This window comes from Mauremys reevesii, linkage group 18 (assembly GCF_016161935.1).
Source record: "Mauremys reevesii isolate NIE-2019 linkage group 18, ASM1616193v1, whole genome shotgun sequence".
Lineage (NCBI taxonomy): Eukaryota > Metazoa > Chordata > Testudines > Geoemydidae > Mauremys > Mauremys reevesii.
The window spans coordinates 27,143,867-27,167,071 of record NC_052640.1 but is presented as its reverse complement, the minus strand read 5'-3'; the positions used below and the strand labels follow the sequence as shown (position 1 = coordinate 27,167,071).

The following is a 23,205-nucleotide window of genomic DNA, read 5'->3' as shown; positions in this document are numbered from 1 at the left end:
TTGGGTGTCCCCCTACACTTCTTCTCTCTGGGACAGGTCTTCGGGGTCCTTCACTTCTTTGGGCTCTTGCCTGTTGCCTTGGCTGCCTGTGGTCTTGCAGAACATCTACAAGGCGCGCTCCTGCCTCCTCCACATGGTTGCGAGCGCTCCACGCGCCCGCTGCCTGCTGGTCTTCCTGCCCTGCTCCCTCCCGCGCGTGCTCCCTGCCCTGCCTGTCTTGCTGTCTGCCCTGCTGCTCTGCCTCTCCCTGCCGCCGCCTGCTGGCCACAGTTCCTGCTCTCCGCTCTCCCATGTCTTTTCCCTTCATGGTTCTCCCTTGCTTTTTCTTCTGGCGTCTAATGGCCGTGTTCCTTGAAGCTGATCGTGGAGCGTGAGGAGCGTGTGGGTGAGGAGCGAATGGTGGTGAACAGAAAAAGTAGGTGATTTGTAAAAGTAATGTTTCCCAGAACAAAACACAGTCTAAACAGAGTTCACAAGAAGAGTCAAGTCTCAGGAGATTGTCTCAGGAGATCTCGGAACTAGTCCGATTTGAGGAGATCTATGCGATTAGACGGCGATCTTGCGCTGACAGCGATTGCAGCGAGAGACACAGCAAAGTCCTGGTAAGCCTCCTCTTGCTGCTCTACAGTTACAGCTGCCTATCAGATTAGTGCTTAGCTGCTGCTAAGCAGAGGGAGTGCAGCAGCAATCAGAAAAGATAGGTAAGATGAGAGATGGCGCAGTGCCCTTGAGCCTGTGCCCTGAGCCTCTCAACTGCCCTCTGAGGCCTGCACATAAAGTAAAACTCTGTTAAAAAAGAAAAAGTCAGGGTCATGCAAAGTAAAAAGTAAGGGTCTGAGGTCTGCAAACTAAAAGTAAAAGTCTTACCATGCACACAGTCTACCATGCACAAAGTTCTAAGTACATTGCATGCACTAATTCCAACATCACCACTCAGGGAGTCACAGCAGACACAGAGCGAGAGCACAGAGAGAAATAGAAGCCTGCACAGACCCAGACCCCTATGCAGACCTGAAGCTGAGGACTAGACCTGAGGATGGCATGGCGGATGGCGCGGATGTGATGGAGCGGAGACACCAATAAAGCACCTCACCCAGAAACCTCTCTTGCTTTTCCAGCAGCTCTCTTGCTTTTCTTTTTGCTTTTTCCCCAGATTTTGCTTATCTATTGCTCCATTGCTAGACCTGCTGTTTGTTTAGTTTGTTAAAAATTTTTATTGTTTATTTATAATTTTTATTTTTTTTATATAAAATTTAAATTAATATAAAATAATAAATGTAATCTGTTTTTCCCTGTTGTATTCCTTCCTTCCTGATCCTTCCTAGTCCTTTCCGGGGGGGCGGTTGGGGGGAGGGGATCTCTGTGTGTGAGAGATCCTGGCTGGCAGGGAAGAGCGGAGTGGGGAGGTGTCGCCTGCGCCTCGCTCTAAAGAGAAAGACCCTTCCTCATCCATCCAGCCAGGGAACAGGAGATCCCGGTACACTACTCGCCCTTCCACTCACCCGCACACGTCCACTACCCACCTAGAATGGCCAGCAGTGCGAATGGGGTGCCTCGTGCCTGCGGCTGGGGCGCGGGTGGGGGGCGCTCGAGTGCCTGCTTGCCGCTCTGACTTTTTGCTTTTCCTACCTTGTCTTACACTCTTCGGCATCACGGCGCATCTGCTTCCTCTGTCTTGCATCTTTTTAGGCTTTCTCTCTTCTTGCTCGGTCTGCGCGTTCTTGCTTGAGCGCTGGCCGAGAGCAGACCCGAGCTCGACCACAGAGCATCACATCCTGATCTTCCCAGATCTCAGTCCATGCTCCTTCTCTTCTGGGATTGGATTGATTCTGGAGCTCTCTGCTGCTCTCTGCTGCTCTGCTGCAGGCCCCAATGTGCCCCAATGATGCACCAGAACGTCAGATCTAAACCGCCCAGACAAACAGGAAAATGAAATTCAATGTTCAAATTTCTGTGTGGCTGGCCAGCTGATCCAAAATCCAGCTCTGACCAGAGCAGCAACAGAGTGGTGCACTGTGGTGGTGCTGAGGAGCTAGCTGCTAAGATTAGCCAGCATCCCACCAAGTTCATTCGCAGCAAAAGCGCGGCGCTAGCGTTACTCCACGGGCGGGTGTGGTACCATCCGAACCAAAAGCCCCCCTAGTCGAAATTAAATGGCTTCCTGGTGTGGGTTGTTGTTGGTTTAGTAGTGCGCTGATAAATTTAATTAAAGTCCCCTAGGTAGACCAGGCCTAAGCAATGGTGAGTCCACCACCTTCGCAGTGGGCTGTTCCATTGTTTAACCAGCCTCACTGCTAGGAAATTGCATCTTATTTCAAGGATGATTTTGTCTAGCTTCAAATCCCCACCACTGGATCTTTTTGTGCTTTTGTCTGTAGGATTGAAAAGCTCTCCCACTATCAGATCTTTTATTCCGTGTGTAAATGCCTAGACACAATGACTGAATTACCTCTCAACCTTCTATTCACTAAGCTGAATAAGTTGCTTTCCAGCCCCTGCACAGTTTTTGTGGCCCCTCCTTTGAACACGCTCCAATATTTCCACATCTTTCTTGAAGTGTGAACCCCAGAACTGGGTGCACTATTCTAGGAGTGATCTTGCCAGTGCTGCATACAGAGGCACAGTCACTTCTCAACTTCTACTCGATAGTCACCTAGGATCGCATTCAGAAATCTGAACAAACTTTTTTATTTCAAGGTTGGGGTGGGGGGGGAGTTGTGGCACATTTAGCAAAACAGCTCAGGAGACATTACCGCTCAGGCCTCCTCTCTGAACCTGCTAACCCAAACAGGGGTAAAGATGATAGGGAAACAGCCTAAAAACATTCATTCAGGGAGAATTTCTACTCCACATAACAATAAAATAATCAGTCAGCCTTTATCCTGTAATTCAGGTTCAACCAAATGGCCCAGTTCTAGGCCTTATCACTTAAGACCTACACTCAACCATAGGGCTAAAGCTCAGCATTCTGGGGGAAATAAGCCTGATGGCAAACAGTGCCCCTAGCGTTGCAAAGACAATCTTCCAATAGAGGCCCTACAGCAGGAGGGGGAATGAGCAGATGGGCTTGCTCCGGATTGTCTCATGGAATATTGCTGAGCTTGTATGTAAATCTCTGGATTTGTTTCATAGGAATTTTATCTCCGTTTGACTTAATCTTCTTTCAAGAGAAGAGACTTTGTCTCCCTGGCTAGGAATCCTTTGTAGTGGAGAGCGCTGAATGCGCTAACTGGGACAGATTGGCAGGCGGTCTAGCTCTTTTAATATCACATTTAACATTGGGGGGGGGATCATCAAGTTAATGGCAGGGTACCCCTATTTCAAGGCCTTTAGTTTTACTTTTCCAGGTAAAAGTTATTAGCCCTGGATGTTAGTTTGTCCTCCTTGGACTCATTTTTAAAAAAAAAATGAAAGTCTCCACCTGGGCAGACCTTGAGTCTCCCATTGACTTGTTTAGGAAGTCATTTGTTCTTTGGGGAGCATTTAACACCTGATGAGTCCTGGGGACAAGGACTCTTACTCTCTTCTCTAACTCAGAGAAAGGATCTTTTCCTTTCATCCTTGGGTATTTCTCAGCTTATCCAGGTGTCACAGGGTCCACTCACCCCTAGGACCACCTTCTCCTGGCTGCTGTGGGGTTTAGCTCTCTCCAGGTGCTGCACCTGCCTCTGGCAGTCTCTCCACCCATTATCCTCTCTCACCCTGCAGCCCCTCTTGCTTCAGGAGCTGCTGCTTCCTCTTTGTGACTTGGTCCTCTGGCCAGGTCATGATAGTGCCTCCCTCTCCATGGTATCAATGGATTTCAGGGCAAACTGTCCCCAGCTGTACACACCACTTCCCCAGTGGCTAGTCAAGGAACCCAGGCCTGCCCTCTACTGAGGTGCCCAGCTCAGGAACCCTCTGATCAGCAGCCAAGGTCTGCACTATCCTATGCCTCGCTGCTTGTCCTCTAAGCTTTTCCTACCTGTCTGTCTCCCTCTCTCTGGGTTTACAAGCCCAAACTCCCTCCTTTCACAGAGTAATTGTAGGCTGCTTCCCACTATAGTCCCAAACGCCCCTCCCACCACCTATACAGTCAGTACAGACTGCTTCCCTATAGCCCCTCACTGCTCTCAGTCCTGGGCTTTATACAGCTCCTTGCTGTTCTTATCCAGCTGAGCCTGATCTCTAATTAATCCCTGCTGCCTGTCTCCTCCTCCAGGTGCAGCCTGGGCAGTTAATTGGCCAACCCACCCGCCTTAGCCCCCTCAGGTCTTGTTGGGAGTGGACATCCCAGCACACCAGGGTTGTGAATTTTCTGTAATTGTCAATAGATTCTGATTGGAAGTGTTGAATGCCAGAGGCTGCAATTCTGGGGAGAGCCAGTTTACATTCAATTCACCTCCGGGGTAGGTTATATCACCACCTGTTTCTATTTGTAAAGTGGCTTTTAAACCAGATAGTGATCACCAACCTCTTCTGGTGACTTTTGGCTTGTCTGCCACCTTTTTTATAGGGGCGAAATAGGTTCAGGCATTCCTGAATTTGCAGTTGTAAGTTTGAGGTGAATGAAATACAATCCCTTAGTGAAGCTCAAAATCAAAGAGAAACTTGCATCCAATGACCTGTTTGTTTTGAAGAGCCAGCTATCGGAGCTTAAGGCTGCACTGCAGGTCTGTATAATAGTCCCTGACATTAACAGAACTCCAGGATGAGCTGGCTGCTACACAAAAAAAAAAAGAATCTGATACAACATGGAATGCTTCACTCATAAGAAACAGCTTCAGATTAGGGCAAGTTCTGTTAGAAATAATCATTGGTCAGATTCCACTCGAAAGTGAGATCTTTTGGGAAGAGAGTCTAGACAATTGTCACATAAGAAAAAAGATTGATCATCAAAGGGCCCTTTTGGAAGGAATCTGAACTTGCTGCCCTAGAGAGAAATTCATTTTTATTTTGGAAGTTGGTGGCAATGGGCCATGATAGGGTCAGTGTTAATATTGAAGCTTGTATCCCTAAACGTGCTCTTTAAATTATTTCCCAACTACTAACACTCTGGCCTAGTCTGTCCCAATAGTCTTTTCCTGTGGTAGTCTTCCAGAACGGTCAGCGGTTTCCAAGGAAGAAGTATAAACACTACAATAATAAAGTTCTGAGTGAAGATTTTAGTCTACAAGGACAATATTAATTGTTGGGCTGCTGTTTTAGCAAAATTATTTGCTAAGGTAAACAACACCAGGGTTTTATCTGCAGGATGGTCTCTGGGTATTATTTTCCCTCTTCATAAAAAAGATGATAGAAATGACCCTGGGAATTATCAACCAATCAGCCTTTTAGATATGGTCTTTATAATCCATACCAGAGGCTTCTGTGGCGTTTAGAGAACTGGGCTCAGAACGGAAACCTTTTGGTAGAGGAACAAGCCGGCTTTAGGAATGGTCCCTCAACCATGGATAATTGCTTTATGCTCCCAATTCTGATTTATAAATATGGTTCCTCCAAGGGTAGAAATTGTATGCGGTCTTTGATTTGAAATCTGCTTTTGGTTCTGTTGACAGAGATCGTCTTTTGAAAAAAAAAACATAAGAGGGCTGGGATAGATCTTAGGGTACTTTATCTTCTGAGAGTAGAACTGAAAACTTTTTCTAAGGAATAGTAAATTCACCCCCAAACTGGATTTTTTCAGAGCATTACAATGATTTGTGAATTTAAGTCAAAGGTGGCAAATTGTTTCAGCCAAAAAAACAAACAAAAAACCCCTGAGAGAAAATAATCCCTCAAATGTTGAAAACGTTTGTTTTTCACATTTTCTATAGGAACCCTTTCAACATTTAATTTAGCAAATGTCATTTTGAAATGACATGGGAAACATTGTGTTTGACACACATGAAATGTTTCCAATTTCTTGTTTCAGTCAGGAAAAAAAAATAGTTTCAGTTTGAAATGAACTGATTTTTTTTTTAAATTATTTTTCAGTTCAGCCACCAAACAGAAAACCCAGTTATTCACTCAGCTCTCTTTGAGAGCCCTGCTTGGCCAAACAGTGGCCAGGGTCAAGATAGAATGGAAGGCTGAGCTAAGTGACCCTAAGTCACAAAGGGACTTGGGCACTACAACGCTGAGTTTTGCAACATGTAACTTTAAGATGCCTAGAAAAATCGCAGAAACGCTGTGATCCCGAGTTAGACACCTTGCCTCCCTATCCATTGAATAGCGAGAGTGGCAGGTGGTCGGAGATGCTAATTATAGGATGTGTGGTAAACCCCACCCCTCTCTGAGAACTAGGTCCCTAAGTCAGGGATGCAAGGGTCTGCCCATCTCTGCTCTCAGTTCACTAGCCATGGGAAAACAGGTGTGTCTCGGCCTTACTCTTATATGGGACCCAGTCTGGTAGGTGCTCAGAGGATGACTAGATCCACACAAGATACCTGGGATGGAGAGGCAGAGAAGCAGCACCATCGCCCTTATAACCTTCAGCCCAGTGGTTAGAGCGTTCAGCATGTGGAAGCCTCCTGGTTCGCATTCCTCCTCTGTCTCATGAGGAGAAGAGATGTGAGCCAGGATCTGATTACTAGGGCTGTGACAATGTGGAAACTCCCATTGAGCTGAAGATATTTGCAAACAAGCGGCTATGGTGGAGGTTAACAAAACAGATATGTCTTCTTGGATCCCTCTTTGAGCCCACAGACTCAAGTATTTGGAAATTGTGAATAATAATAAGCAGCGGAGGCCCCGTAGAGCTCTCCGTTTTCAAACAATGCAGTTGGCTCATCGGGAATGGCGGGTCACTAGCACTGACACACAATGTTTTTGCCCATGTAGGTTCAGCCAGATCGAAGATTTGCCACATGACCTACTTCTGTTGCCATTTGAAACTAAATAGCTAGAACCTTATTGTCTCATTGGGTCGAAAACTGGAGTATCAGTTAAGCAGTGATAACGTTTTGGGTTTATGGGCAGTTCCCTGTTTGCTTGCCAGCAGCAAAAGTAAAAAGAATTGTGTGAAACTAATACTCTTAAGGGCCTAAATGGAGCCGTTTATTCCTAAATATTGTAATTTTATTTTTGTATATTGTTTTATGGGCTGTTTCAAAAGTATAAATTGAATCTAAGTGAAGGGGAGAATCTGCGCTTTTTTATTTTACAGATTTTAAAATATGTATGTATTTTGCTGAGTGTTCTGGCTAATCTCTAAGATACTCTATTACTCCATTGGGTTGACTGAGAAAGTGGATAAGACCCTTCCTCTCCCTCGCACTCCCCAGGTGAACCTTCACCTCCTTGGTCAAGTGGGAAAAAAATTAAAAAGTGGGAAAAACTGACTTTTTTTTTCAGTTTCACATGTTTTTTCCCTCCTTCCTCAGTGGGGAAAAAAAGAGAGAATATAAGAAAAAGGCGAAAAAGGGAGAAATAAAGCCCCAAATCTGAAAAGTAGAAGCTGACATTTTCCAGATTTTGAACATGAAACAAACATTTTCTGTTTAGATGTAAATGAAAAAAAGTTTTGTTTTGTGTATATACATCTATATAAACATCCAGAAATTCCATCCGAACCAGATTTTCCCATGAACATTTTTGGTATTGACAAAAATCCATTTCTCAGTGGGAGAATTCTTCACCCAGAAAGTGTCAGCCAGCTGCATCCCTGGGACAGACCAGGATGCAGAAAGGGGCCATTCTGTCGCGGGAGGTATGTAACTTTATTGGGTGCAGCTGACTTCGTCCTCACACCTACTCTGCACCTGGCAAGAGTGTTGGAGGGTGGAGCCAAGATCCTTTCCCCATCCCCTTGTCACCTATCTGCTCTGGGTCCAGTGTCAGGCACACCACTGCGGCCCGTCCCCTGTAACCAGCCCCCTGGTGTGTGGTGCAGCACAGGGGTGTGTGGTGCAGACTCCCACTTACTCTCACAGAACAGGAGAAAAGGGCTGATAATTGCATGTTGGTGAGGAGCAGAGGGCTGGACTGGGAATTTAAGGATAATATAGGGCAGCCCTTGGGCTAGATTGGGATGAGGGGTCCCACTCACCCCTCACACATGGGACAGAGGGCAGGGCGGCCCCTCACTGTCCACCGATCATAAGGAAACTGCAGAAGTGACCTGATTCGATTTCCAAAAAATGCTGGTGAGACCCTGATAAGAGGATCTGGGAAAATCAATGGGAGCAAAGCCCTGTCATGGATGGAATGGGACTCACAAGCTCATTGGGAACAGCTATTCCTATGGGTGGACAGATACTAAGAGTGGGTGGAGAGGCTAGGGGTTAGTGCTGAGACCAGAGTTGCTCAATGCATTAGTGACAATCTGAAGCGGGACCTTGTTATGATTAACTGATAATAGCAGCATGGGTGTCTCCCGATGCACTGACCTCTCAGGTGGCATCTGACAGGGGAGCAGCAATCAGAAAGGCCGTGCCCCTCTGCAGGCAGGAGCGAGCAAGGGGCTGATTGGCACCGCAGACTTGCAGCCAACATTACATAGAGGGATGCTGACAATGCAAAGGGATCTGAAGCATGGGCAGGAAGACCTGCACCACACTTCAAAACTGAGTATGCCATCCTAACCTCTAGCGTAGACACAGCTATGTCGATGGAAGAACGCTTCCATTGATGCCATAGCAACTGTTGTCTGGGGAGGTGATGTTCCTACACCGATGGACCAGCCCCTTCCACCTGTGTAGGCTGTGTCTATCCTACAGGGTTTTGCTGCCATATGCTGTCTCCACAGTGTAAACATTCCCGAAATGACAAGTTGACACTGGGCATAGGAAAATACAAGGTGATAAGTCTGGGGGAACTAATCCGGAATGCAGCTAGCCAATGGGAAGGGAAAATGCACTGGCCGTCCTGGGGAGTAGCAAATTGGAGGCTCACAATTCAATACAACAACACAAAAGTGCCAAAAATCTGGAAGCATCAAGTCAAAGGGGGACCCTGAGTTCACTCCTGGGGACCAGGAAGATGGGCCATAAACTGCAGGCAAAGGGCAAAGGAGCAAAACTGACCAAAAGGCTGGTGGGTGCTGGTTGAAAAGCACATCGAGCAGGGATGAGAAGAGCTGGCAGAGCATCCTCAGCCAGCTGCGAGTGGGGAGCCAGAGGCCAGGGTGATGGGCAATAATATTGATACCTTGAACAGTGTAACATTACCTGAGCCTGCGCACCCAGCCCCGCCCCCGCCGCTGCAAACAGGCCGGCCCAGGTGAGTCACGGTGACCCATCGGAGCCAGGCGGGGCTGCTGCGGGGAGCAAGGACAGGGGTTGTTTTGACTGCAGTGTGGAGTCTAGCTGGGAGCTCATGTGGACAGCACAGACAGGCTGTTTAGGAGATCAGTGAAAGAGGAGCCCTCTCCAGGGAGCAGCCCAGAGCCCATGTTCACAAACAAACATCCTGAAGACAGGCCAGCAGGCCTCTCGCTGGGGAGCCGCATCTGCCTTCTCTCCTCACCAGCCCCTGGCAGCTTGATCCCGACCCACCGTGCAGCCCCCCCACCCCCACCTGCTCCCGGCTGACCTTCGAGCTCAGGCACCTTTGGGGGGAGGCAGCTGATGTGCTTCTCAGTGAATGTTTAGCCCGTCGGTGAGAATGTCTCTAGCTGTGGCTCTTGCCGCGTCTTCCAGCGAGCTGGTTGCGGCTCCATGTGCCCTGGGCTATCCTGAGGCTCGCTGAGCTGGCGTCAAGACCCGTCTGGGACCCAGCCAGCAGGCCGGTCGGTCCTGTTCTCTGGGCCCCCGCACGCACTGGGACAGGCTGCTGGATCCTGGTCATGGATGCAGAGAGGGCACATGGAGAGGTGTGATACTCAGAGCCAGCAGGGCCTAGGGTGACCAGATGTCCCGATTTTATAGGGATAGTCCTGATTTTGGACTCCTATTACCCCCGACCCCTATCCCGATTTTTCACAGTTGCTGTCTGGTCCCCCTAGCAGGGCTCAGGGACGAGGAGGAACCCCCTGGCAGGGGCCTCCCGAAGAGCATCTACTCCAGCTGCCTGTCAGAGTCGCCCCCAAAGGCCTGTGAGGCCTTGCAGGCCCTCCCCAGCTCATCACGATCACCCGCCCCTCCATGTTCCCTGCATGCGCCCCGTCCTGCTCACATGCCCCGTAAACGCTGTGGAGTGGAGCTGCCATCACTTTGTTCCTGCCCAGCTGGCTGCTCCATAAGGCGAGCAGCAGCCCTGGGGCAGGAGGTGCCCTCTTGACATGGCTCCCTAAACATGGAGCCTGGGCCTGGCTGGCTGTCGTCATTCCAGCTCATGGTCACTGGCGTGAGAGGCAAACCCCACTGTACAGAGCGGCCGAGGCAACCTCACAAGGGGGATATCAGTGCACCCCGCGGTGCACATATCTGGCCAGGTACCCTCCTTGCCCACAGGTGCATGCCCCGTGCCCCCGTCTCGGACTTGCAGCAGACAGCACCACTAGCTGTCAGCATCTCAGTGCATGGTGCCTCCTCACACAGGGAAGCCCTGCCCACCCCTACGTGGGGAATGTTGCCTTATTTATCCACTCTAGGATCTGCAGTCTGTCACTATGATGTACCTGCTCCCACTCCCGGCACTGCACTCCGGGGGCTCATGCTCCTGAGCAAGACGAGCATACTCCTTTCCTATCTGTAAAATAATTCCCTGGGTCAGGGATCCCCTGCCTCACTCCAGTGGTCAACTCATAGGTGCCGACTCCATGAGTGCTCCGGGGTTCAAGCACCCACTGAAAAAAAATACCGGGTGCTCAGCACCCATAGGGCCAGATTAATCTTTTGAGAGCTCTGGCGCCCAGACCGTGGCCCTGCCCCCAGCTCTGCCCATGCTCTGCCCCAAGGCCCTGGCTCCACTCAGTCTCTTTCCCCGGGAGGCTACGCCCACAACACACACGGAGGAGCGTTCTCCGGCAAAAACAAAAGTCAACTTCACAGCATTGCCAATTTAGTCATTTTCCAACCAGATCTAGCTGTTTTAAAACATTTCTAGTTGGACAAACATTCCACTTAGTCGTCGGTTGGAAATTCGAATTGAAATTGAAACATTCATACGCTGGCGTCACATTAATTTAAAAGTAGATATATGATTAAAAGACCCTCATACCTGAAAACGCACAATAGGTTTGTATGAACAAAGCCGAGCTGCCTCTCACAGCTGTTGTTTTTGATGACAATGTCAGCTCATTCGTTTTGGCGATGTTGGCGGGCCTAATCATTTCAAATGATGATTTGTAGCCAACAGTGCATCATCAGAAATTCAGTTGCTGGTGTTTGGTGATGGTTTCTGATGTTTCAAATGTGTGGCCGAGAGTTAGCACTGAATCGCCTTGCCGACGAAAACGTCCGAAACGTGCTTACAGCAACCGGGGCAGCCACAGGAAGCTTAACTCCTCTTTTTTATTGAAATGTCATGAAAGTTTATGCATATAGAGAAGGAATTAATATAATTTTGCATTCTTGGCACAACCTCGGCCTTCGCCTCCCTGTACATTTGAACACCTCTCAATTTCAATTCCTGGGGAAAGCACTGCCCTGGGCGATGCATGTAGGAGCCTCAGATCCTGTCTGTCTGTTTGTAAAATAGTGTGGTAGGTGGAGCTCAGCACTGGCCGGCTGGCTGGTGTTTGTTATGGTGCTGGGGTTGCTTGCACCTCTGTTCCCTTTCTGGTCTCTCTGAATGAGTCATAGCTCATCCAGTCTGACAGCATCTACATCACAGGCCAGAGAATCTCATCCATTTACCCTTCTACTGAGCCTAAAGCATCTTCCAGAAAGGCAACCGGGCTGGATCTGAAGACATCAAGAGATGGAGAGTCCACCACGCCCCTTGGGTGTTTGTTCCAACGGTTGATCACTGATAAAAATGGGGGCCTGATTTCCAGTTGGAACTTGCCTGGCTTCAGTTTCCAGCTTTTGGGTATTGTTCTGCCTGTCAGCCCTTCAGTGCCCCGTATTTTCTCCTCATGAAGATATCTATACACTGTAATCAAGTCATTTCTCAGTCTTCTTTCTGATCAGCTAAACAGGTCGTTACCAAGAGCTTTGGGTTGAAAGAACCCCAGGTAACAGTGCTCTTTATGTCTCTCATGCTACCTCATTTTCTCCAGCCCACAAGTCGTTTGTGCAGCTTTTTTCTGCATCCTTTTTTAAAACGTAGAGACCAGAATTGGACACAGAATTTCAGTATTGGTGACACCACTGTCACATCCAGGGGTGAAACCACCTCCCTGCTGCCGCTCTTTTTGTGTCGCTTGCCTGTTCCAACCCCTAACTCCTTTTCATAGCCCCTGCTTTCCAGGACATAGCCCCTGTTCTGCAGCGTGGTCTGCATTCCCTGTGGCGTGCACTCCCTTGGGTGGTAGGCCTCAGGGCCCTTACCTGTCTGGAGAGCAATTGTGCAATTCTCTCACTCCTCGTCTGGGATCTGGGTACCGCAACCCACCCAAGCCAAGTGCTTGTTACCATGCAGGTGCAACTGGACACTGGTGTTTCTTCCCTTCGGGAGCATGTGTCCAACAGTGATCTCACAACAAGTAGATGTACTCAGCAAAGGGAACAAAGCACTAGAGAAAAGGATGATACAACCACAAACAGCCAGCGCACCGGTCTGAACTCCTCCGATACAACACTCCTCTGCGAGCTAAGTTAGGCAGATTTACCAGAGTAGAACCCACCCATCTTGCAATCTCTTAGCATGCCCCCAAGCTCTTGGGACCCAACCTCCCTTCCAGAGAGTGCATCCCAGTCTGCCTGCCCGCCACCCACGCAGGGAAACACTTCTTTCCCAAAGCCTCACCTTCCCTGGGTAAGCCTGAAGCCCAGTTGCCACATATCCCAGGGGCCTCTGTTACAGGGCCATTATGGAGTCACTCTGGTTTTCCCCGGTTGACCAGCCAGCCCATCTAAATCGATGCCCAGTGATGGGTGTTCCGCTCTTTAGACCCACTCAGCTTTAAACTCTGACAATCACAGGCCTTTTGGCTGTGGCGGGGGGTTCTGACACTGTCTGCTCCCCTAACATTACAACAGCTCCCTCAGGAATGTTACCAGAGCCCATACTGTGGGGTACGCATCCATAGACACCAGCACCCCCATGTCCATCACCGTGCTTAAGATGTGTAGTGTAGACATGGCCTGAGTGTCCCCAATTCCTGAGGAGCCCAGCAGCTCCCTGAGGATACCAGGACATCCTCCTACCCTCATCCGGACCCCTGGTCACAGCCAGATGGGAGGCGTGCACCAACTAAGGGGGCCAGAGAGCTGCCGGGGGTGGTGGTGCTGCCCAACCAAGACAGAGGGAGAGGGGAGTTGTGGGGGGCCCTGCCCAACCAAAGGGAGCGGGAGGGGGAACGGGCACTGTCCAGCCAAGGCGGGGGAGGGCAGCTGTCCCTCCATGCTCCCCTCGACTTTATCCTTTGACCTAGGGAATCCCAGACACGGCAGGGTTTGAGCAGGCCCTTGGCAGGACCTAGGCCTGTCGTGTGGGACTGTGAGTTGGGTGCTGCTCATGTGGGTCGCAATGTCTGACTTTAGTGGAAGAGCCGCCTTTGGGAGAGCCAGGGAAGAGGAGAAGTTAATCAGAACCTTCCCTGAATGACGCGGCACCAGCTCGCTCTGCTCCCTTGTTAGAGGAAGCTGCTGTACCACGCATCTGTCTGGCCTTGAGAAAGGAATTCAATGAGCTCTCCTAATTATAACCGCCACAGAAGGGCTTGTACAATTATGAAAGGCCCTTGAAAGCCGGCTTCGGGTTTTTAGAAGACTTTCACCCCTGCTCTCACCGAGCATAATAGCACTGTCATCTGATCTCGCCACACAGAGCAGAGCGATGCTCCCTGGGGCTGGTTCATAGGAGAGTGGAGGTGTTGAGAGCCTATGCTGTCTGGGGATTAGATTGTTCCAGGTTGGAAGCTGAACAGGTGACTCTTGCTTCTGTGTATGCGCATTGCTGACCCGTCTTGTTAAAGCTCATGAGCCAGACACTCCAAAATCACGAGATTGGCTTAAAAACCACAAGATTTAAAAAAATATATTCTTTTTATTTGCCTCATGGTTTCCAAGTCGTAGGTCACATTTTCAAGCTTCTCCCCACCACTGTGAGGCTAGGCACTTGCTTTTTTTAAAATGAAAGCTGGGATTTTCCTCTAATCATCGGCCTCTGGGAGTGGGACTTTCAGAAAACCACCAAATATCATGAGACTTGTGATATACTCAAGAGAGTGGCGACACTGGCTCTGTGTTCATGCTCTCAGTCAGAGCAAGGGGTGTGAAGAGCTCAGCACGGCGCTGTTATGACACCAACATTTTACCCCACCCCCTCACCCGAGTAATGGCACGACACCTCTCCGCCCCCTCAGGGAACTGCCCGACAGCCTCGTAACCCCTCTAAGGAATCACACGTCAGCCACCTCGCCCCACCCTGGAGACCTGCAGCCTTTCATCCACCCCAGTTGTCTTCCCGGGAGATGAATATTTAAAACTCAACCTTTCTGCATTTTTACAAGAAATATAAAATGTTAAGCATGTGTCAGAGTGGCTGTTTGATGTTTCCTTTCTTCTGCATGCCAGGGCCTTCCTGGTCTCAAGCACGTTAATTGATGCAGGAGAGTCCATTGAAACATCTCGCTGGCATGGACGCCCACGGAAAGCGGTGCTCAGCTGGCATAGCTGAGGGCAGACAAGGGCCTTATTTTGAGTCACTGGATAATTCGTTTCTTGCTGATCTCTATTGAGGGACTGATTCATTAGTCTCTTTGCTTAGAGGAAGGAAGATCTGTGCTTTTGTACATTATCAGACTGGCAGTGCTGGAGAGCAGCCATGGGCTGGGCACAGAGTCACGTGTCGGCTTTGGGGTGCCTAACTCACTTTTCCCAGATGCAAACTCTCCCCCGGGGAAGCAAATGCTGCTGGTGGTGTCTATGTAGCCTGTCACCTACATAGAAAATATCATGGAGGAGCAGAATATATTAATACTGGCAATATAATAACAACAGTGGCAAATTGGAGATGTGGGAATTGTCATGTTGGAACAAGCCAATTGTCCAGCATCCTGTCTCCAGAAGTGACTCATAGTGGATGTTTCATAAGAAAGTTTAAATGCCCCTCCCATGCATCTTACTGTGCATATCTCTACCACAAGGGCAGTTTTTATCTTGCCCCAGTTGATCATGGATGAGTCTATGCCCTGAAGCTTGAAGCTTGTTAACTTGGGTTTTCTCCACACTCTTTCTCAGCTAGTATAACTTCAGGCACAATTCCTATTCGTATACATGTCTAATGAAAGGCAAACACTGAAAGGGAACCAGCCGTCTGCAACAGTGATTTCATAGCAGAGATCTGCCATTCACGTGTACAGCTTCCCTTGCTGATCCATCTCGTTGCCCATTCCTTGTAGGCTTTCTGCTTTCTCTTAATAACCTGTTGGAGATGCTCATTCATCCAGTTTGGTCTGAAGCTCCTCCCTATGATTTTTTCCCCCTGGCTTGAGATGCCGGTTTCTGCAACTTTGATTTAAAGTCATTCCAAGCCTCCTCCACGTTCAGATCTTTGAGTTGATGGGTCTCCACTCAGTTGCGAGCCAACAAAGGCCTATATCACAAAATCAGCATCACTGCACTGGCCCTCTCGTTATCGGTCTCAGCAGAGAGATAACAAACTGGACAGTCCCTGGAGACCGAATTATCCTGTCATCCCATGCAAGGACTGAGGATCGTTGGCATGGTGGTGCCATGTTCTGGGAGTAAGTATAGAACATCACTCTCCAGAGCCCTCAATTCATGAGTGTGCCCTTCCTTATAGGATTCCCAGCCCAATGTATACACCTCCGTAAATTCTGCTAAGCATCTCCATGATGGAGGGTTGATATGATGTGAGCTCCCAGCCATTCCCTCTCTCTATAATGCCCTGGCCTGGTGTAACGCTGGCAGACCCTGGTCGTCACCAGGCAGGATCGAACCGGGGACCTCTGGAGCTTAGTGCATGAGCCTCTATAGCATAAGCTAAAAGCCAACTGGCACACCAGAAGGTGCATAGGTTACACTTGCTCTCTGAAAGCCACGGATTATAGGTTCCTCCCATGATCACTGACCCATTACAGAACATGACGTTGAATGTTCTTCATTCCAAGTGCTAATGGGAGCCCTTTATTTTTGGTGCACAGACATAAATCACTCTTCTGCCTGGGACTCTCTCATTTAGAGATGATTTTTCAGCTGATTAAGCTGATAGCAGCTGTTCATAAGCTGAGGAGCTGTCAGCAGCATGAAAGGTGGGTGGTGGCTATTTATCTTTCACATAATTGTCCCAACAAAAGCCACAAATAGTAACTTAGAAAAGGAAAGCTGGCCCTTTAAAGACTCCCCAACCCTTTCATCTTGCCTGTCTGGTGGTGGGGCCGACTGTTCCCACGTCCTCAGATCAAAGCCTCCGCCTGATTCTGGCAGGGTGGGTATTTCCAGAGAACCTCACCCACAAGAGACCTGTTCGCCCAGCAAATGGCCCAGGTGCTCCCATGCGCCCCCGCTGCAGTCAGTTTAGATGAGCAAACCAGTCACGCCATCCGGCCATATTCTACTTTAACTGATTTAATCATTTAACCATTGAAAAATTCATTACCTCTGAAGTTTAATTAGAGCTGCCTAGATGGATTGGCTGCTTGGCAGGCAGCAGGAGGGTGTGAGCAGCGCCAGCGGGGCTGTGGGCTAATGAAATGTTTAATGCCGAAGACTGAACCAAGCTATCTTGGGTGCAGCAGATGCAGGGTTTGGTTTATAAATAAATCCAAACGTTATTATCTCATTTTCTCTTCACACATCCCTGGAACCTCCTCCTCTTGCAGCCAGGCTCAAACTTCTCTGCTGCTTGTTGAGTTTGGGGCTCCCTGGTTGAGTTTGATTTCCTCCCCCGCTCCATACCGAGGCCAGGGCTCCGTTTAGTTTAGTTGGGGATTTTGTTGCTTTTCAGTTTGACCCTAATCTTCAAACCCAGCCACTGGAAAAGAGCTGGTCTCCTGCTATTTGCCAAGGAGATACTGTCAGTCTCCAGGCTGGTGAAGGGAATCCACTTCAGTGCCTCTCTGGCACTGCTCGCCTCAGCTTCTTCAGGCTTATCTGCACTCACGTCAGAACCCTCCTGGTCAGCGCTCCAAAGCGTGGCCATTCGAGACCCCCGTCTCTTTGGATCTGCTGAGGCAGCAGGAAGAAGAGCAATGAAAAGGCCTTGGAAACAAAGAGCCGCTACACTGGGGCCCACCCGCAACCAGAAAACGGGAGCTGTCAAACTAGCGCACGAGTCTGAGACATTCACCCCAAAGACTGACTGGCGTTTTCTGAGGGATCTGTGCGACACACACACCAGGACTCACAAACAGAGCCGGCCAAGTGCCAGTATGGCAGCTGAGTGACATCTGTCCTGACAGAGCCAGGGAGACCCCGGTTGGGAATCAAAGCCTTCGGAGGGTGTGCTGGTGTGTGGGATTGCATAAGCTGGCATGTGGGGGTGCCTGGTGCGTAGCTAGGTGCAGAGGCAGCTTGTGAAAGCGTAGGCCTGCGTGTCTGGCATGTGTGCCCATGCATGGGATGGCTGCGGATTTAGCTGTGATGCTTGGAAGTGGCTGGTGCTAGGAAAGAGAATCGTGTCCCATCTCGTGGTGCGAGCTCTCCCACGGATGCACACCAGCACTCGGAACGTAACACAGCGCACGTGGCTCTGAAATGCAGGGAAGAAGCGCCCCATTAGCCTGAGTGTGCAGCACAAAAGCTGAACTATCTGACCTGCCGCATTGTGGCCCGTGTTTTCAGGAATCCTTCTGGAGAGTCATGCAGGTAGGTGTCTGCTTGGCCTTGAGGGGAACAAAGGAACGACAAGAGGCAGGCGGCGAGCTCAGCCATTGTGAATTCAAGGCTATGCCGCTATTTGTAGGAGAACGTGCTTGAATTGCCTCTCCTGAGGATTCACGGGGGGGGAGGTGCAGGCGCTGTGGGAGGCGGCACGTAGAGCTTGGTGCTTGAGCGCCCAGGCTGGCAGAGGCGGGGGAGCTCCAGAGGCACTAGCCTGGAAATCACTGCCAGGGGAGGAGGGAGACAAGACGGAGCAGGGCAGAGGCGGAGGGAGTGGGAGGGGCAGAGCAGAGGCTGGGATGAGGGAAGGGGGAGGGGAGGCAGGCAGGGCAGGGGCAGAGGCCTGGTGTGGGGACAGCTGGGTGGGACAGCTGGGAGGTGCAGCGCCAGGAGTTAGATGGGGGCAAGGGGCACTCAGCAGGGGGCAGGCAATGCCAAAGGTGGTGGTGACAAAATGAGATTAGAAGGGAAATGTAAGGGCCGAAGGCAGCTCCCATCGCTCCAGCAGACCCTTGGCCCTTGCTTTGGGTGCGAGCAGGGCAGGCCCAGGCCCTCAGCTGTATCACTGGCTTTCGCTGTGAATGTGGCCAGGAGCACGGGGAGCTCGAGAAGCGCCTCTCTCGATATCCTGGGCTTATCGTCTCCAAGTACAGCACACGGGGAGGGGCAGCCCGACCAGTCTGCAGCACCAGATGGGAAATCGCAAGTTCTCACCTGCTGCGCTTGCTTCTCTCTTCTCTTCGTTTTCAGTTCGCTGAGAAATTTCCCACTGCTTAGGTAAAAATAGTGCTGCTGTCTAACGCTGCGGGGAATCAGCGTGGAGAGGCCGGCGCGGCCTGCTGGGATGCTAATGCAGATGCAAAATCTCATTTCAGGGCTCTATTCTTCCAGGCCCCGCGAAGGTCGCCAAGGAAGCCGACTGTGTGTCCGGGCACCCGTTTAACCCTTGCTCAAAGAGGACACCCTTCAGCAGGCAGTGGGTGGCGAGCCACTGCCACTGGGGGTGGGTGGGTAACCCCCAGACCCCTGAGCCCTGTTGTGTGTGTGGAGGGCTGTGCTGTGTGTGGGGTGGGAGGAGGGCTCGGAGCTTGCTTCCCTGAGTGTTCCTTGAGAGGAGGAGAGGCTGAGTGCCTGAAGGGGAGGCAGGCAGGCAATTCATTCTCCTCCTCAGAGAGCTCGTTCCCCAATTCCAATACCAGGCACATTCCATTCTCCCACTCCTGTGCAAAGTGCCAGGGAACAGCAGGCAATGGCCACAGAGCCATCTTAGCACCACTTACCGCAGCTACTGCTCCCAAGGCCTAAGTGCCCTTCCCTTACTTTCAGCCTCCGCAGGGAGAGCAATAAGCCCCAGCCATTGAGAACTCGCTTAGGGAACAGTCTGGGCAGGTAGAATTCCTCCGCGGGACTCGGGCTTTCCGCTTCAGCCCTGGATATTTGTTGATGTGGGTGCTGTTCAGAATCTCCACAGCAGGCCCCCCGTGAACAGGGTGCAAAATCCCTGTGCTCCTGCACGTGCTGAGCTCCTCCCATGATGCCCTGAGAGGATCTGACCCTTGGGTATGGCGGCAGGCACAGAGCTGTGTAAAGCTACCAATTGCCTGTGGAGTGGAACAGAACAGATGCAATTGACAAGGGAGCCCGCACCTCTTTGCAACTGGTGCCCGTGTGCGAACCAATATGGAAACCAGAAGCAACTCCTGCTTCCCATTCCAAGGACTCCCAGAAATCTCTCAAGGGGCTTCAGTGCACATTCTCCCCAGAAGCTGTGAAGTACACATATGCGTGGATCCGCATGCTGCCAGTTAGGGAGTAATTACCACCTTTCATGTGGCAACTTGGGTTTACATCAGCCAGGCAGGAAGCAGGGAGGCTGGGTTTGACACCGGAGAAACAGGAGATTCATACTGATGTGCATGGGAGACGCAGATGTTTTGACCCTTCCACTGAGGACAAGTTCAATTGCTTAATCTTCAAAAACCATCTTCTTGTAGAATTGACCAGTAGGCTTGTAGTCAGCGCCAATCCTGCAGATCCCAACAGGATCCTAAGTTAGAACAAACCCACCAGGGTTTGGAATCAACAGTGTCAAACAACACTTGTGACCTTTATTGTTTCCCTGATGTGCACAGTTCTGTCTTGTGTTTGATGGAGGGCTCCTTAGAGGAACAGAGAATTGGAGCTTTCCCGGTCCTCAGCCAGTGCTTAATTTGTAATGAAAGAAGTGCCGGGGCTCAAGTAACTTTTTTACATTCATAACTGATGCAATAAGCCCAGAGGTGCTGGGGCTGTGAACTGCCAGGCCCAAAGGTGCTGGGGCTCTGAACCGCCAGGCCCAGAGGTGCCGGGGCTCTGAACTGCCAGGCCCAAAGGTGCCGGGGCTCTGAACTGCCAGGCCCAAAGGTGCCGGGGCTCTGAACCGCAAGGCCCAAAGGTGCCGGGGCTGTTAAATGCCAAGCCCAGAGGTGCCAGGGCTCTGAACTGCCAGGCCTAGAGGTGCCGGGGCTACGAACTGCCAGGCCCAAAGGTGCCGGGGATCTGAACCGCCAGGCCCAGAGGTGCTGGGGCTACGAACTGCCAGGCCCAAAGGTGCCGGGGCTCTGAACTGCCAGGCCTAGAGGTGCCGGGGCTACGAACTGCCAGGCCCAAAGGTGCTGGGCTCTGAACCACCAGGCCCAGAGGTGCTGGGGCTACGAACTGCCAGGCCCAGAGGTGCCGGGCTCTGAACCGCCAGGCCCAGAGGTGCTGGGGCTACGAACTGCCAGGCCCAAAGGTGCCGGGCTCTGAACCGCCAGGCCCAGAGGTGCTGGGGCTCAGATCTGGCACAAATTAAACACTGGGGTTAGCATTGTTTGACGCGTCCCCAAAGAGCTTCTCACCCCTGCTGCTGTGTGTCATGAGTCACGTTCTTAGACAGAGGCTGTGCTGAGACAGAGCCTGGCTAAAGCTGTGTCACTGGCTTATGCTCTGCCCCAGATCCTCAATAGGATGTGGTGGGAGGGATCACAGACCTTGAACCTAGGCCCCGGGGTCCCTGGGCTGTGCTCAGACCACAACCATCTCCCAGCTGCTCACCTGAGTAAGCAGGAAAGGGTCTAGGGAAGGGTTAGCTTGCAGAGGGCCCCACCCCCAAAACTCCTGATTGGGGGAAATATCCAGCCCCACGACTGGCTGAGGAGTGCTATATAAACCAGGAAGTAACAACAGGAAGTTGTCTGAGCAGCTAGAAGAATTCCTGGCTGGCTGCTACTATGGACTCGTCCTGCTTACCTGAGTCCTGCCTCCTCACCTGCTCCTGGTTCCTGTCCACCCATCCCAGACCCCCACCTACTCTCAGTCCTTGCTCCTCTGCCTTACCCCTGACATTGTCTCCAGCTCTGACCTTTGCCATGGCACCGACGTTGGCTTTGGTGTTGACTCTTGGCTGACCAGTAGATGTGATTGCCCAGGCCCTGATCATTGCAGGTGGCTCCTCTGGGGTGAGAGGGGTTGTGCTGGGCAGGAAGGGGGCAGAGTCAGAAAGCATTGTGCTTCACTTATGCTCCCCTGCTGCAGTGATCCACAGGGAGCCGTTGCAGTGCGGTATAAGTTACAGGAACCTCAGGGCAGCTGAAACATGGGCTGGGACCTGGGAGGGCCAAGAATGCAGGAAGGTATGTTTAGTGCCACCTTGCTCCACTCCCCTTTGTTAGTGAATGAAGCTGTAGAGAATCAATACGACACACTTCAATGGATCAATGACAGGTCACTGATATAGAATCATAGAAGATTAGGGTTGGAAGCGACCTCAGGAGGTATCTAGTCCAACCCCAACTAAATCATCCCAGCCAGGGCTTTGTTAACTTCTAAGGATGGAGATTCCACCACTTCCTTAGGTAACCCATTCCAGTGCTTCACCACCCTCCTAGTGAATATAGAATTTGGATTGCTTGGTAAGCTGTGCACGAGCAAACAGAGATTGAATAGAGCCAGATGTAAATGTATGCATCTAGGAACAAAGAATGTAGGTCTTAGTTACAGGGTGGGGGCTCTACCCTGAGAAGCACTGACTCAGAATAAAACATGGGTGTCAAGGTGGATAATCAACCAAACATGCATCCGACGAAGTGGGTATTCACCCATGAAAGCTCATGCTCCAATACGTCTGTTAGTCTATAAGGTGCCACAGGACTCTTTGCTGCTTCAACCAAACATGAGCTCCCGGGAAATACTATGGCCAAAAGGACTAATGTGATTCTTGAATGTATATACAGGGGAATCTTGAATAGGAGTAAATAGGCTCTTTTACCTCTGTAATTGGCACTGGTGCAACCATTGCTGAAACACTGTGTCCAGTTCTGGTGCGTACAGCTCAAGAAAGAGGTTGATCAATTGGAGAGGGTTGAGAGAAGAGCCACGGGAATGATTAAGGGATTGGAAAATATTCCTTAAAGTGAGAAACACGAGGAGCTCAAACTGGTTAGCTTAGCCCAGAGAAGGTGAAGGGGTGACTTGATCACAGTCTGTATGTACCTATATGGGGAACAAAAACCTGAGAATTTGCTATTCAGTCTAGCAGAGGAAGGTGTAACATGATCCAATGGCTGGGAGTTGAAGCGGTGCAAATTCAAATGGGAAATAAGATGCAAGTTGTTAACAACGAGGGTAACTAAGCATTGGAACAACTTACCAGGGTGTCACAGTGGATTCTCCATCACTGACCATTTTTAAATCCAAGATTGGATGTTTTTCTAATAGTGCAGCTATTGGTTCTGAAGCAGGACTTGATTCAGGGAAGTCCTGTGGCCTGTGCTATGCAGGAAGTCAGGACGAGGCGATCACAATGGTCTCTGCTTGCATTAAAATCTGTGAACTGGGCCCATCGTACCCAGATGCCAGGTACAGCCTCTGTCTGAGGTGCATGTGCGTGTATAGTCGGTCCCAGATCATGGCCCAACCCCTCAGAATCCCTTGGGGGTATAACATCATCCCCCCCATAAATCCAATGGGCTGAGCTGCCCTTCTCACACATCTTCCATCCAGTGCCCTTTGCAAATGCTAGTGGTGACGCCCTACAATCCCTCTGTATAGATGGGAAACTGAGGCACAGTGCGCCCAGGTGGCGGGCCCAAAGCCACACAGGTAGCATGTGACAGAGATAGTCCAGCACCTAGAATAGCCAGGCCTGTGCTGTAAGCAGGGGGCCCACAACAGTCTCCAGTGGCTACGCGGTACCTGGCTCTGTTATCCTACACAAGCAATAGTAACTGTGCTGGCAGCAGTTCACCAAAAAAGCGGAGCTGGAGAGCTCCCCTGTCAGGCATTTTCTCAGCTTCACTCCAAGCTCAGGGCACATTGCCCTCTTCTGTCGCCATGGTCACAAAATCACCTTTAAATGGACTGGCCTAAATCCCCCCTCTCCATCAGGGGA

The 23,205-nt window shown here is 50.5% G+C and overlaps 1 protein-coding gene across 4 annotated transcripts in view; it reads right to left on the bottom strand.

Moving 5' to 3' along the window:
- The window catches only part of LOC120385943 (adenosylhomocysteinase B-like), a 116,917-nt gene that overhangs the window by 38,603 nt on the left and 55,109 nt on the right, over positions 1-23,205 (bottom strand). Inside the window, exon 3 of one of the 4 annotated variants that reach the window (XR_005589443.1) lies at positions 21,196-21,289. The exons of 2 other annotated variants lie outside the window; for them this stretch is intronic. The gene's annotated coding sequence lies outside the window, so the exon portion shown is untranslated. Of the gene's footprint in view, positions 1-21,195; positions 21,290-23,205 lie in introns of those variants that run through there. One more of the 4 variants, XR_005589437.1, reaches the window with a different exon arrangement.